At 43.5% G+C, this 15689-nt stretch overlaps 1 long non-coding RNA gene across 1 annotated transcript in view; it reads left to right on the top strand.

Moving 5' to 3' along the window:
- Window positions 1–15689, top strand: part of LOC115480151 — a 134716-nt gene that overhangs the window by 52925 nt on the left and 66102 nt on the right. Inside the window, exon 2 of the long non-coding RNA XR_003943790.1 lies at window positions 13541–13655. This is a non-coding gene — a long non-coding RNA (uncharacterized LOC115480151). The remainder of the gene's footprint in view (window positions 1–13540; window positions 13656–15689) is intronic.

The following is a 15689-nucleotide window of genomic DNA, read 5'->3' as shown; positions in this document are numbered from 1 at the left end:
GACCAAATCCATGGCATTTGGTCCGTCCAAACCGTATTTTCGAAACAAAAGATGGACGCCCATTTTTTTTCGAAAATACGGTCTGTCCCGCCTCTTCATGTACCCATTTTCAGACATAGATGCCCATGGAGATGGACGTTCGCGTTCGATTATGCCCCTCCACGTTTTCTCTGGCACCAACTAGAGCATTCTTTATGCCAGATGAATAATGGGGAGAGTAATTTTCAAAGCCATTTACATGGGTAAAAAGTATGCTGACTGTCTGAAAATTGCCCTCCCTCCATATAACTAAGAGGTTCTTTTACTGCCGCAGGTGCTAGTGAAGGTCCATGGGTTTTCTATGCACTTGGCCAATTTTAGTGTGGCGGTAAAATGGCCGCCTTGCCATATATATTTGTAATGGCCATGTGCTAATTTCCCATTAGCGCATGGCTGTTACCATGGCAGCCCTTAACTACACCTATTTAGAAGGCGATAAGGGCTCCTGTGATACTCCCGTACTAATTGGGTAGCATGCAATAATGTGCCCACGCTACTCTATGGGTGTGCCCGCGGGGTTTACCCATGGGCAGGCCTACTCTATGCCCATGGGCACACCTCCCTCCAGTGTGGGATTAACATGCGCTGAGCGAAAAACTACCATGGGATGCCTCAGCATATCCTGTAGTAATGCCCTTTCAGTGCGCAGTAAGCCTGCGTTAGGCCTACCGCACCTTAGTAAAAGGGCCCCTAAAAACAGGTATGTTATGAAACAAGGCTCGTATTTTTAGGTGTGCTAGAAGGAGAAAGATTTGTATTTTTTTTGTTTTACTCATCTTTATTGAACGTTTTCAATCACACATGCAGGCTCTTTGTATACATCCTAATCAACCATTAACTGGATACAAACAGGACTGAAGCCAACTAGTGTACAAACACAATGTCCACATTTTCCTCCTCCCAACCCTCCCCTCCCATCCCTAACCCCCCCCCCCCCCCTCATAAGTTCAAAATTCTACTTTGGGCAGTTGGGGTGAGTGTGTCCCAAAAAGGTGCCCACGTGGCACTAAAGGAGTCGCCCTGTTTATAGGATAAGTCCTTTATGCCCCTTTTTTCCAAGGAGCACATCTGAAGCATTGCTGTGCACCATTGCGCTGTGGTAGGGTATTCCTCGCTTCTCCACAGCTGCAAAATTGTCCTTTTTCCCATGAGCACCATGCGTTGTAAGAATGCTCTCATTTTCGTTGGCATGCGCTCTCTGCTGATAAAGCGATCAAACAACTGCCCCGGGTCTGTCTTCCAGCCCGTATGCCAGCATGCAGACACATGTAATCCCACGTCCTTCCAGAATTTCTGCATCCCCGGGCACATCCAAAACATGTGACCCAGGTGTGCCCCAGTTGCCTTGCATTTAGGGCAGGTGTCAGTTTCTTTTAGCATTGCCTTCCAAGTTCTGCGTGGCGAAATATAGTCTCAGTATGAATTTCATCTGTGTCTCTTGCCATGCCACATTCTCTGTAAGGTTTACAACAGCTAGTAGTTGTCTTTTCATTTGCTCCTCATGAAGGTTAATTCCCAACTCTGGGTTTCATTGCTTCACCACTTTTGAAAAATCAAAGTCCTGCGTAGACTCTCTGAGGTGGGAATGGAAATATCTCAGCGGGATTTGCTGTTGAGCCTCCAAACCCAACAGTTCGCTATATCTCTCCCAAAGAGAGCCCAAGTTTTAAAGTGAAAGAAAGTACAAACTTTCACTGGGCATGCGTATTCATTAGCACGCACTTAGGGTTTTTTTTTTTTAAAGAATGCCTTCAAAAACATTTGGTGCGCGTCAAATTGATTTAACTTTCTTGAAGTCTATTAATACACATTACAAAAAATGTTATTAACAGAAATATTTGAAATGAACCAAACAAATGTCTGATAGGAACAAAAGAAAAAGTAAAAAAAAAAAAAGAATTAAAAATGTTTTCCGTTCACATCCCGAATTTGCACCTTGGAACTTGGAGCAAAGTTCACAGGTATAAAATAGCCATAGACTTTGCCCCAAAGTTGATACGCCGTAAATTGTTCTCTCCTTATTCCAGATCTGGCTGTGCTGTAATTTACTTGTAGACTGATAAAAAGGAAAGGGATTAAATACTTTTACATTGTTCCTCTCTGCATTTTATTTAAATAATTTGCTTTTGGGGGTTTTAATTTTAGCTGTCATAGATACACACAAATACAATAATTGCTAACCTTCTCATGCACATGCACTCACACATTTCCACAACACACACACTTACTTGCCTTCACCTAAACCCCCCTCACAAATTATATATCTACGTTCAAACACATCTGCATTTACATATACCCCCACATCTCTTCTCCTTCCCTCTTCCCTATACACACACAACCTTAAGAGCATCAGTACAGCTACATCAGTTTTCCAAGGAGATTGGGGTAGTCCATAAGGACAGAAGGTACCTGCATGTAATAAATGTAAACTGCTTTGATTGTCCCATCCAGCTGCTCAAAACTAGTAAAACATTCAATCTTCCCTTGCCCAGCTGCATCCAGCTGTATGGATGTTATGCAGTTTGATGGTAACAATAGAAGAGGTCCTAAATGTTGAATTAAGATAGGACTGTAAAAATAGAAGAGGACGCTGAGATAGCCTAGCAATGGATGTAGGGAAGGCCAGTATGTAATGGAACCTGAATATGCTTAGATCATAGGCGGTGGTAGGAACAGTGTTGAAAGGCCTGGCATTGGAGAGGCTGAATGAGTACCAGCATGTCAAAATTCACAAAAACTAAATTGTTTGACGCATCAGTTTAGCGGGCAGATACTGTCTGACAAAACCAATAAGGGGGAAAGAGAACGATATACCGCCTTAGTATATACAGGTACTTACTTACTACATAAGTACATAAGTATTGCCATACTGGGACAGACCAAAGGTCCATCAAGCCCAGCATCCTGTTTCCAACAGTGACCAATCCAGGTCACAAATACCTGGCAAGATCCCAAAAAAGTACGAAACATTTTATACTGCTTATCCCAGAAATAGTGGATTTTCCCCAAGTCCAATTTAATAATGGTCTATGGACTTTTCCTTTAGGAAGCCGTCCAAACCTTTTTTAAACTCTACTAAGCTAATCGCCTTTACCACATTCTGGCAACCAATTCCAGAGTTGAATTACACGTTGAATGAAGAAAAATTTTCTCCAATTCGTTTTAAATCTACTACTTCGTAGCTTCATCGCATGCCCCCTAGTCGTAGTAATTTTGGAAAGCGTAAACAGACACTTCACGTCTACCCGTTCAACTCCACTCATTATTTTATAGACCTCTATCATATCTCCCCTCAGCCACCTTTTCTCCAAGCTGAAGAGCCCTAGCCGCTTTAGCCTTTCCTCATGGGGAAGTTGTCACATCCCCTTTATCATTTTCTTTGCCTTCTCTGCACCTTTTCTAATTCCACTATATCTTTTTTGAGATGCGGCAACCAGAATTTAACACAGTATTCGAGATGCAGTCGCACCATGGAGTGATACAAACGCATTATAACGGCCTCACTTTTGTTTTCCATTCCTTTCCTAATAATAGCTAACATTCTATTTGCTTTCTTAGCTGCAGCAGCACACTGAGCAGAAGGTTTCAAAATATCATCAACGACGACACCTAGATCCCTTTCTTGGTCTGAGACTCCTAGCGTGGAACCTTGCATGACGTAGCTATAATTCGGGTTCCTCTTTCCCACATGCATCACTTTGCACTTGCTCACATTAAACGCCATCTGCCATTTAGATGCTCAGTCTCCCAGTCTCATAAGTTCCTCTTCAAATTTTTCACAGTCCTTCTGCGATTTAACGACTTTGAATAACTTTGTGTCGTCAGCAAATTTAATTACCTCATTAGTTACTCCCATCTCTAGGTCATTTATAAATATGTTAAAAAGCAGCGGTCCCAGCATAGACTCCTGGGGAACCCCACTAACTACCCTTCTCCATTGAGAATACTGTTTAACTCTACTCCTCTGTTTTCTATCTTTTAACCAGTTTTTAACCACAATAGGACACTACCTCCTATCCCATGACTCGCCAGTTTCCTCTGGAGTCTTTCATAAGGTACTTTGTCAAATGCCTTCTGAAAATCCAGATACACAATACCAACCGGCTCACCTTTATCCACATGTTTGTTCACCCTTTCAAAGAAATGTAATAGATTGGTGAGGCAAGATTTCCCTTCACTAAATCCATGTTGGCTTTGTCACATTAATCGATGCTTTTGAATATGCTCTGTAATTTTGTTCTTTATAATAGTCTGTACCATTTTGCTTGGCACTGACGTCAGACTCTCCAGTCTATAATTTCCCGGATCTCCTCTGGAACCTTTTTTTAAAAATTGGTGTTACATTGGCCACCCTCCAATCTTCCGGTACCACGCTCGATTTTAAGGATAAATTAGTAGAGAGGTGTGGTAGCCGTGTTAGTCCACTCTTAAAGGTTATCAATAGAAAGCAAACAAAATAAAACATGGAAAAGAAAATAAGATGATACCTTTTTTATTGGACATAACTTAATACATTTCTTGATTAGCTTTCGAAGGTTGCCCTTCTTCCTCAGATCGGAAATAAGCAAATGAGGTAGCAGATAGTATATAATGCTTTGATGTTTCTCTCATATATACTATCTGCTACCTCATTTGCTTATTTCTGATCTGAGGAAGAAGGGTAACCTTCGAAAGCTAATCAAGAAATGTATTAAGTTATGTCCAATAAAAAAGGTATCATCTTATTTTCTTTTCCATGTTTTATTTTGTTTGATTTCTATTGATAACCTTTAAGGATAAATTACATATTACTAACAATAGCTCCGCAAGTTCATTTTTCAGTTCTATCAGTACTCTGAGATGAATACCATCTGGTCCAGGAGATTTGCTACTCTTCAATTTGTAGAACTGCCCCATTACATCCTCCAGGTTTAAAGAGAATTTGTTCAGTTTCTCTGACTCCTCAGCTTCGAATATCATTTCTGACACCAGTATCTCTCCCAAATCTTCCTCGGTGAAGACCAAAGCAAAGAATCCATTTAATCTCTCCGCTACGGCTTTGTCTTCACTGATCGCCCCTTTTATCCCTTGGTCATCTAGCGGTCCAACCGATTCTTTTGCTGGCTTCCTGCTTTTAATATACCTAAAAAAAATTTTATTGTGTGTGTTTGCCTCCAATGCATTCTTTTTTTCAAAGTCCCTCTTAGCCTTCCCTATCAGCGCTTTGCATTTGACTTGACTTTCCTTATGCTGTTTCTTATTATTTTTACTTATACCTGGGGCAATGGAGGGTTAATAAGACCTTAGCCACTGGATGTTTGAGCAGTGGCTTCACTGGTTTTAGTGGCTGCCTGGATTGTGGCGGTGGTATTGGGGAAAACCTGATTGGTGTTGATGTGGGTGTGGAAACTTTGTTTATTCAACTGCTTGGATTGGTGGGAAACAAAAAAAAAAAAGTCAATAAAAGCTGACTTTAGTAAGGAGCAATATCCTATATGCAGTCAAGGTTTTGCAGCTGACAGCTGGGCTGTTTCTTTGGCAATGTGGACCAGTATAACTGGGCAGACTGGTGGAGCCAGTTGGCCTTTTTGTACCATAATTTACTGTACTACTTTATTAGCTACACACACCTACACACATCTTCTCACACCTTTATATCTACACACTTCTACCCATACACAGGTGTGTGGGGGGGGGGGGTGTGAAAAGGCAGGAGCAGACTGACAGTGATCTGGGCCTCCATGCAGAGGGGCTCATTGGGTCCCCACCGCCCCCACTGCCATTTCTAGCACCCCCTTAACACTACAGCCCCCCCTCTTTGGTGGGGGTAAGAAAGAACCCCACTCGTGAGCACAGCCGCTGCTCTACCCGGCGCTGCCACTTTTTCTTAATGGCTGCCGAGACTTCCTGCAGCAGTCTTACAGGTCTTGGCAGCCATTTTGAAGATGCGGCAATGCTGGACATTTGGACAGAGCAGCGCAGCAAGCAGGAAAGAGTGGGGAAGGTGAAGGGAAATGGGACTTGATATACCGCCTTTCTGAGGTTTTTGCAACTACATTCTTTCTGAGGTTTTTGCAACTACATTCAAAGCAGTTTACATATATTCAGGTACTTATTTTTGTACCAAGGGCAATGGAGGGTTAAGTGACTTGCCCAGTCACAAGGAGCTGCAGTGGGAATTGAACTCAGTTCCCCAGGATCAAAGTCCACTGCACTAACCACTAGGCTACTCCTCCACTCCTGCCCCCAAAGAGGCCACTAGACCACCAGGGCCCTTCAAGTAGGCCCGGGGGGGGGGGGGGGAGGAGGAAAGGCACTGGGCCTCCCAGACCCTCGGGCCCCACGGGCACTACCCGGTTGTCTGTATGGTCAGGCCACCCCTGGTCTGTGTTGTTACTAATTCTACACAGATCAGCCTTGACATGTTCCAAACTCCAGCAAATTGAAGAACTCCTCTCTGGGTCTGTTACATTTATTTATTCGTAGCATTTGTATCCCACATTTTCCCACCAATTTGCAGGCTCAATGTGGCTTACATTATGCCGTAATGGCGATCGCCATTTCCGGATACAGAATTACAAATTGCATTAAGGTGCATACATACATGATAAAGAAGAAGACATTTATTTATTTATTTATTTATTGCCTTTGTATCCCACATTTTCCCACCTTTTTGCAGGCTCAATGTGGCTTACAATACATCATGATTAGTGGAAATACATAAGAAAATAGACATTTAGAATTGCAGAAAGATCTTGGGTAACATGATGATGATAAAACATGATAGTAGTTTTAACAAGCAAATATTGTAATACTGTTCTGGGTTTCTGTGTAGGAGTTCACGTTTGTTGATCTATGTGGTATGCCTTGTCAAAGAGATGAGTCTTCAAAAGTTTGCGGAAGTTAGTTAGTTCATAGATCGTTTTCAAGTTACGCGGCAGCGCATTCCAGAATTGTGTGCTCAAGTAGGAAAAAGTTGAAGCATGCGTTAGTTTATATTTTAGGCCTTTACAGTTAGGGAAGTGAAGATTAAGGAAAGTGCGGGATGATTTTTTAGCATTCCTGGGTGGTAAGTCTGTCAGGTCTGACATGTAGGCTGGGGCATCTCCGTGAATGATTTTGTGAATTAGGGTACATATTTTGAACGTGATGCGTTCTTTAAGTGGGAGCCAATGTAGCTTTTCTCGTAGGGGCTTAGAGCTTTCATATTTTGTTTTGCCGAATATGAGTCTAGCAGCAGTGTTTTGAGCTGTTTGAAGTTTCTTGAATATTTGCTCTTTGCAGCCAGCGTAGAGTGCGTTGCAGTAGTCAAAATAACTGAGTACCATTGATTGTACCAGGTTGCGGAAGACGGTCCTTGGGAAGTAAGGTCTTACTCTTTTTAATTTCCACATTGAGTGAAACATCTTCTTGGTTGTGTTTTTCGCATGGTTCTCAAGTGTTAGGTGTTGGTCAATGGTAACTCCAAGAATTTTTAGGGTGTCCGAAATTGGAAGACTCAGTGTTGGTGTGTTAATGGTGGTGAATTTGTTCGTATTATGTTGAGAGGTGAGTATTAGGCATTGGGCTTTTTCTGCGTTGAGTTTCAGCTGAAATGCGTCCGCCCATGAATGCATGATATGTAGGCTTTGGTTGATGTCCTTCGAGATTTCCTTCAAGTCTTGTTTAAATGGGATGTAGATCTTTATGTCGTCTGCGAATATATATGGGTTAAGGTTTTGGTTTGATAGTAGTTTGGCCAAGGGTATCATCATTAAATTGAATAAGGTCGGTGAGAGGGGGGATCCCTGTGGAACTCCGCATTCAGGTATCCATTTGGCTGATGTAGTCGAATTAGATGTAACTTGGTATGATCGCGTGGTTAGGAACCCCTTGCATAGAGGTTTCTGAGTGATCACCATTTCCAGGTACAGAATTACAAATGATATTGCATTAAGGTGCATACATACATGGTAAAGAAGAATACATTATGGTATTGCATAGAGGTTTCTGAGTGATAGAGTGAATTGTAACATAAGTTAAGTCATCGACTATAGAGAGATCATTTTCGACATAAGAAATAAAGTGGTAGTGCGTATTGCGTAGTTTTCATTAATAGCAATGAGGTTAAACAGTCAAGTGGCAAGAGTTCGGTTTTGTCTAGTCCATGTAAAGTCTAATTATATTGTATTTAGGATGGATCGTTATGGTAAGCCTTCTTGAACAGGTCAGTTTTCAGTAGTCTATGGAAGATTGTGAGGTCATGCATTGTTTTTATGGCCTTCGGTAGTGCGTTCCATAGTTGCGTGCATATGTAGGAGAAGCTGGATGCATATGTGGATTTATATTTTAGTCCTTTACAGCTGGGGTAGTGGAGATTGAGGAATGTGCATGTTGATCTTTTTGTGTTCCTAGTAGGCAAGTTTATGAGGTCTGACATATAGGTCTGAGCTTCCCCGTGAACGATTTTGTGGACCAGGGTGCAAACTTTGAACTCAATTCGTTCTTTTAATGGGAGCCAATGTAGTTTTTCTCTTAGGGGTTTGGCGCTTTTGTATTTCGTTTTCCCAAATATGAGTCTGGCTGCTGTGTTTTGAGCAGTTTGAAGCTTCTTAATGATTTGTTCTTTGCATCCGGCATAAATGGCATTGCAGTAATCTAGATGGCTTAGCACCATCGATTGTACCAGGCTGCGGAATATTTCCCTTGGGAAGAAAGGTTTGATCCTTTTCAGTTTCCACATTGAGTGGAACATTTTCTTGGCAGTATTTTTCACATGGTCTTTGAGTGTGAGATTTCGGTCAATTGTGACTCCCAGAATTTTCAGACTGTCTGAGACCAGAAGGGTGTAGTCTGGGGTGTTTATGGTGCTGGGTTTGTTTGTGTTATATTGTGAGGACAGAATGAGGCATATTTTCAAAGCACTTTGGGAGGCTAAGTTCCATAGGTTTCTATGGAACTTTGGGAGGCTAAGTGCTTTGAAAATAAGCCTCATTGTGTCTTTTCTGCGTTTAGCTTTAGTTGGAATGCATCCGCCCATGAATTCATTATTTGGAGGCTGTGTTTGATTTCATTTGTGATTTTGGTTAGATCGTGTTTGAACGGGATGTATATTGTGACATCGTCTGCATAGATGTACGGGTTGAGTCCTTGGTTGGATAGCGATTTGGCTAAAGGTGTCATCATTAAGTTAAAAAGGGTTGGTGAGAGCGGTGATCCTTGTGGTACTCCACATTCAGGTTTCCATTGTGTTTACTTTTTTGAGTTTGATATCACTTGATATGTTCTTGCTGTTAAGAAGCCTTTGAACTATCTAAGTACGTTTCCTCCAATCCCGAAGTAGTCTAGGATGTTCGAGTGTATTTGGTGGCTGACCATGTCGAACGCGCTGGACATGTCAAATTGTAGGAGAAGCACATTGTTTCCGATTGCAATTAATTGTTTGAATTTGGTTATGAGAGTGGTTAGCACTGTTTCAGTGCTGTGGTTGGATCGAAATCCTGACTGTGATTCATGCAGTACTGTGAATTTGTTTAGGTAGTTGGTAAGTTGTTTGGTTACCATACTTTCCATTAGTTTGACTACCAGGGGGATTGATGCTACTGGTCGATAGTTGGTTGTGTCATGGATAAAACTGGGTAGGAGAGGCCCCTACTCGGTTATCTTCCATTGATTGGGTGACCCCTAGGTTTTCAGACCAGGGGAGACTGCCATAGCACTATCTGGTTAATGCCAGACAGGTGGAGATAAGATGGAGACGGGAGTTACTTGGCACTACTGATATAAGTACATAAGTATTGCCATACTGGGAAAGACCAAAGGTCCATCAAGCCCAGCATCCTGTTTCCAACAGTGGCCAATCCAGGTCACAAATACCCAGCAAGATCCCAAAAATGTACAAAACATTTTATACTGCTTATCCCAGAAATAGTAGAATTTCCACAAGTTCATTTAATAACGGCCTATGGACTTTTCCTTTAGGAAGCCGTCCAAACCTTTTAAAAACTCTGCTAAGCTAACTGCCTTTACCACATTCTCTGGCAACAAATTCCAGAGTTTAACTACACGTTGAGTGAAGAAAAAGGTTCTCCGATTCATTTTAAATTTACTACATTGTAGCTTCATCGCATGCCCCCTAGTCCTTGTATTTTTGGAAAGCATGAACAGACGCTTCACATCTACCCGTTCAACTCCACTCATTATTTTATAGACCTCTATCATATCTCCCCTCAGCCGCCTTTTCTCCAACCTGAAGAACCCTAGCCACTTTAGCCTTTCCTCATAGGGAAGTCGTCCCATCCCCTGTATCATTTTCGTCGCCCTTCTCTGCAATAGCTGGATAACAATGTGATTAATTTAAGAAAGCAAAACAGTTGTCCTAAGTTAACTGGGTGGTTATCCAGATACCACCATTAACTATTAGTGGTACACAAGTAACTCCTGGCAGGCTGCCAACTGCCCAGATAGTCCCAGTACCTGGATTGGTGCAGGCACTGAACAGCTACAATTCAGCCGGCATTTATTTATTTATTGCATTTGTATCCCGCATTATCCCACCTCTTTGCAGGCTCAATGTGGCTTACAATTCATCATGGATACTGGAAGTAGAAGAGAATATACATTTGGTTTTACAAAGGGTTTTGGGTTACATGGTAGTGAAATACATGATAGTGTTAAAGCAAAAGACGATATAAGCCATTTCTGGATGTATTAAAGATTACAACAACAACAAAAATACCTTTGCCGCCAGTTGAATATTGCCCCCTCTATGCATAGCGTGGCCTTTGTGGAGGAACGGGAAGGTGTGCTTTTAGTACTGTGGGTAGGGCTGGCCCAAGCTGTTTCTTTCTGGCATTCTGTGTCTAAATGTTGTGCATCTGCAGGGATTTCACCCCCTGACTGTGTGGAAAATCTTATTCATTTGAGCCATGGAGCAACGGTTTCTAATTAAGTGGAGATGGATTGGACAGCATTCCTTCCTAAGATTAGCAGAGCTCGGATGAGAGGATCCAAGTTTTGACCTACTTTGTGTCTATGGCGTATCCTTAACCAGCAGCTGCACAACTTCACAGCTGTAGGATTCTTGGTGAAAGGAACCTCATTCTCTGCTCTGTTTTTAAGTGTGACTAGCAAGTTGGCCTGTGTGACTGCTCTTAGAACACACCCAGGCTCTGAACTCCTTTCTGCTGGCTGGGTGCAGGCTTCCTCCCAGCTGTCCACATCCAATCCTCCTCCTCCTCCTCCCCCACCCCATCCTCCTCCTTAAGTCCTCTCTCTTGTCATGTTTCTGCCTATGGCACAGAACTTCCCAGGGTTACTTTTCTTCCTGTAACACCAAAGTGATATTTTTAGAAAGTGTTTTAAACATTTATTTTAGGGGCCCTCTTTCTATCTAGATTGCACTGGGCTCCTCTTGCTCACTGCCTGACCTCAAAAAAGGTGGACAAGCAACTGACTGCCTTTTTCTACCCAGCATCCTGCAAGCTACACTGAGGGGCCCATGCACAAAGATCACTGTTAAATACAGCAGCCACAAGTGAATGAACTTAGTGAGTCGCAACTCGCAACGGCGACCGATGCACAAAGGGGATGGCATGCAAATGAGATGCATGGAAACTTAATGGCAACCTTTGTGTCAGGGGCGTACCAGACACCCAATTTTGGGTGGGCCTGGGCTCAAGATGGGTGGGCAGAAGAACCCCACCTCATCCCACAGATGATGTGGTCTCTCACCTGCATGCCATATGGTCTCTCAAATATCCTCCCTCTCCCGCATACCTTTTAAATAGCACATTTTCACCAGCAACGGGCAGCAACTAATACACACTGCTGATGTTGGCTCCATACCCTTCCCTCTGATGCAACTTCCTGTTTCTGCCTAGGCAAGAATACATCAGAGCGAAGGCTATGGGGGCCGGTGCGAGCAGTCACTGCTCACTGAAGGCGAAAATCTGCTATTTACAAGGTATGCAGGAGGGACAGTTGTTGGGAGTTTTCGGCTGGTGGGATTTGGGGATCCCTGCCAGCCACATTATAGCTATGCTGGTGCTGGATGGGCCTGAGCCCAAAGTGGGTGGGCCTGGGCCCACCCAAGCCCACCCTTGGCTACGCCACTGCTTTGTGTGTTGACCACTGAAAGCGCCTAGCACGTGCACAGAACAGGATCAGTTGTTTCCAGGATTGGCAGGAGAAATAAAGATCAGCAAAGTGCCAGAAGGTGGGGAGGGCTACCTGCATTAGGCCAGGGGTGATGGAGAGGCAGATGCTGAAGAGGGAAAGGGAAATGGGACTTGATATACCGCCTTTATGAGGTTTTTGCAACTACATTCAAAGCGGTTTACATATATTCAGAAAGGAACTGTACAGGGGGTCAGCCCTGGAGTTGCTACTGTGGATGAAGAGGGTTCCTCTCCGACAGCTCCTGACCTGCCATAAAATCTAGCACATTAAAGGTGGTTGCTCCTTTCTGTGCATTGCACAGAATGCTAATTATGATACTAATGAGCTCATTGTAATATATTTGCATAGGATTTTGGTAGCAGCTATGGCACACGGTTAAAGCCACGCAAACCCCTTTGTGCATTAGACGCTACATATTGTTTGCTTTAGACCGGCTACAGCCGGTCTAAAGCAAACATTGCGACCACGGTAAACTTTGTGCATCTGCCCCTGAGTGCTCTGAGGCAGCGTAAAGAGCTACCCCCTTCCCCCACCCCAGTTCAGTACAAGCTTATTCTCTGTGTTGTTCCATTAGTACAGGGGTTGTAGACCCTAACATGATAGAGACAGATATCTCACACAAGAACACACACAGCAGCATCCTTGCTGTGCTGGTGCACAGTCTGTCCTAGCTTGCTATTAATCTGTCTCCTGATTCAATGCACTGGCATAGCCAGAATTGAGTTTTGGTGGGGCCTGAGGTTAACATGGGGTGGGCACTAGGAAAATGTGGATGTTGATACCGTATCCGGTTCTCCTGTAATTGATTTGAGTTGCCAACATTGATTTGGGGGAGGGGGCTGGTCCTGACTCCAGATTGGAGGGGCCATGGCCCACTCATGGCTACATCTCTGATTAAATGCTGTGGTATTTCTGGTAGTGGCTCCGTTTTCAGAGAAACAGAAGGCTGCAGTGTAGATTCAGGAGATGATCCCTGAACCAGAGGACTTTTAAGCAAAGATTGCTCAATATGTGTCAGGGTGAAGTACTGGGTAGAACCTACGTGTGCACATGACTAGCCCTCTGTAGCCCTGAAAGATCTATATCTCTAAGCTCTTGGTGGGGGAGACGCTATATCTGTGTATGATGCTCAGTGCACTGTGGGCCATAAATAATTTTTGTTTCTTACTAAAGTAACGGGACTCCAATGGTGGAATGATTTTTTTTTAGAAGGAGGGGGAAAGGTAACGTTCTTGGAAGTGCAGTTGAGTCATATTTCTGGACTGGCTTCCCTCTGATCCTAAGCTGCCACGGGCATGGCCTTGCAAGCCAGACTATGCTATCTTTATTAACATGCACATTTCTCTCTGACCTTTTGTTGTAGGAAAGCCACAGAGATGCCAAGCCTCCCCCACTACCCACTAGGAGTTTATATGCTTGTCCATGGAGAAGCTCATCACCAGTGTTCTGATCCGTCCTGATCACTACTTTCATGAGAGGTAAGCTTAAGGGAAGAAAATCCAAGTGGCATATCCAGTAGGAAGAAATCTGAGCACACCTTCCTGTCTACTGCCTCATTTCTTTTTCCCTGCATCTATTCTACAGGTACCTGTGCACACATACTTCTAGCTGCTGATACTTGTAATCCTTCTACATTTATACCCCAGATGCACCATATTTAAAATCTCACTCTTTAGCCTTCAGTATCACTCCTTGAGAGAGTAATTTGTACTCTTTGGGATGGTTCACACTTGGCATCTAAGAATTTAACAACTGACGTGTCACACTTCATGGGGAAGTGTGCATCTGATGTCACATTCAATCTAAACAGCATCCTGGTAGATCCTTGTGAAAAATACAATACAGACAGGAATTGCAGCTAGCCCCCCACCCCCCGGCTTGTAGCACTGTAGAAATATTCGGCTTTTATGCTGTCATTAATTCTATACTTAGCACCATGCTTAAGAAACAAAACTCTTAATTCCAGTTTCCTGAGGGTAGTTTGCTGAGCTCAGCACTTGCGCAAGGCCAGCAGGAGGTATGAATCAGTGCTGCATGTTTCTGCCTGTCCCAGAGAGCAGAGAAAATGAGATCCAGGCCCAGCCAGAGTGCATCTAGGACATTCCAGCACTCCCACAGCATGGACCAAAAGCCTTCAGTCTGTGCTCTGTCGATCCATAGGCACCCAGCTTCATCTGTTTCCAGTCTGAAATCACACAACCAAGACACTTCATTCTCTTTGTCTGGAAAATAGGGTGTCGTGTTCAACAGAGACATTCAGTTCTCTGTGCCTGAAATCTAGGGTGTCACAACCTGTGCCCGAAATCTAGGGTGTCACGTACACCTGAGGCACTTAATTCTCTGTGCTTTAAATTTAAGGTGTCACATACAACCAAGACATTCGGGACTGTGTCTGAAATCTAGGGTGTCACATACAAACGAGGCACTCAGTTCTCTGTGTTGGAAATCTAGGGTGTCATGTACAGCTGCAGTAGTCCATATGCAAATCTATGTATCCCAGATCTTCCTTCCCTTAATTCTGGTGTACATGCAGTAACCCTCTGGCTTGCTAATAATTGCCTAAAACTAAACCTGGTAAAACATTAATAGTGTGGGTCACAGGCTGGTTATTGCAGAAGTCGTTAGGCTCCCCTGTCATACTGGTTAATTCAGTCCAGATTCTAGGCGGTACCATCGATCAACTACTGGTGTTTCAAACCCAGGTCTCTGCTACTATTAGGGCATCGTTTAATGCACTTAGACTCTTCTGCATTGAATATCCTTTTTCCAACACTAATGATTTTACAGATCGATTGCTGTAATTCTGTCTATAATAGTGTTAAGGACTTGGATCTAGAACTAACTTAAAAATAATTCAACATAGAGCTGTCAAACTTTTATGTTATTCTTAGAATATGATCACATCACATCTCTATCAATAGAGAAGTGTTAGCTTCCGTTTTCATACAGGATAACATTTAAGAGTCTTATTCTGACTCATAAGGCTTTTTATAAGATATGCTGAAATATATGGGGGCCCGATATTCAAAATGATTTAAATGGCCAGGAGTGGCTCCTGGCCACCTGGCCATTTAAATCGTCCATCCAGGCCTAACCAGGCATTTTCAGCAGCATTTAACCAGATAGTACCGCTGAAAATGCCTGGTTAGTGCCTAAGCCAAAACCAGCTATTTATGCGTTCCGGGGTGGAGTCCACGGCCGCTGAGAAGGGGGGGAGGCAAAGGGGGCAAAATTCCCCAGGCCCAGCGCTTCTCTCTCTCTGACAGGACCCTAGTGATCTCATCCTGACAGGTGCAGGAGGGAGAAAACTCTAGCGACAGGCCCCCCCTTGGAGGCTAGGGAGGACCCAGAGCTTCCTCCAGCACTGTTCTTCTGCCCATTGCTGAGTGGATGCTTTCCTCTCAGGTGCACATGCTCAGTTTTGAAACTGAGCATGCCCTGAGAGGAAAAGCAGCCGCAGGGGTAGGCAGTCAGTGCTGGAGGAAGATGTGTTCTGCTGGCGGGGCCTCGGG

Source organism: Microcaecilia unicolor, chromosome 11, assembly GCF_901765095.1.
Source record: "Microcaecilia unicolor chromosome 11, aMicUni1.1, whole genome shotgun sequence".
In the NCBI taxonomy this organism is placed as follows: Eukaryota; Metazoa; Chordata; class Amphibia; order Gymnophiona; family Siphonopidae; genus Microcaecilia; species Microcaecilia unicolor.
This window is presented reverse-complemented; position numbering and strand designations above follow the sequence as displayed.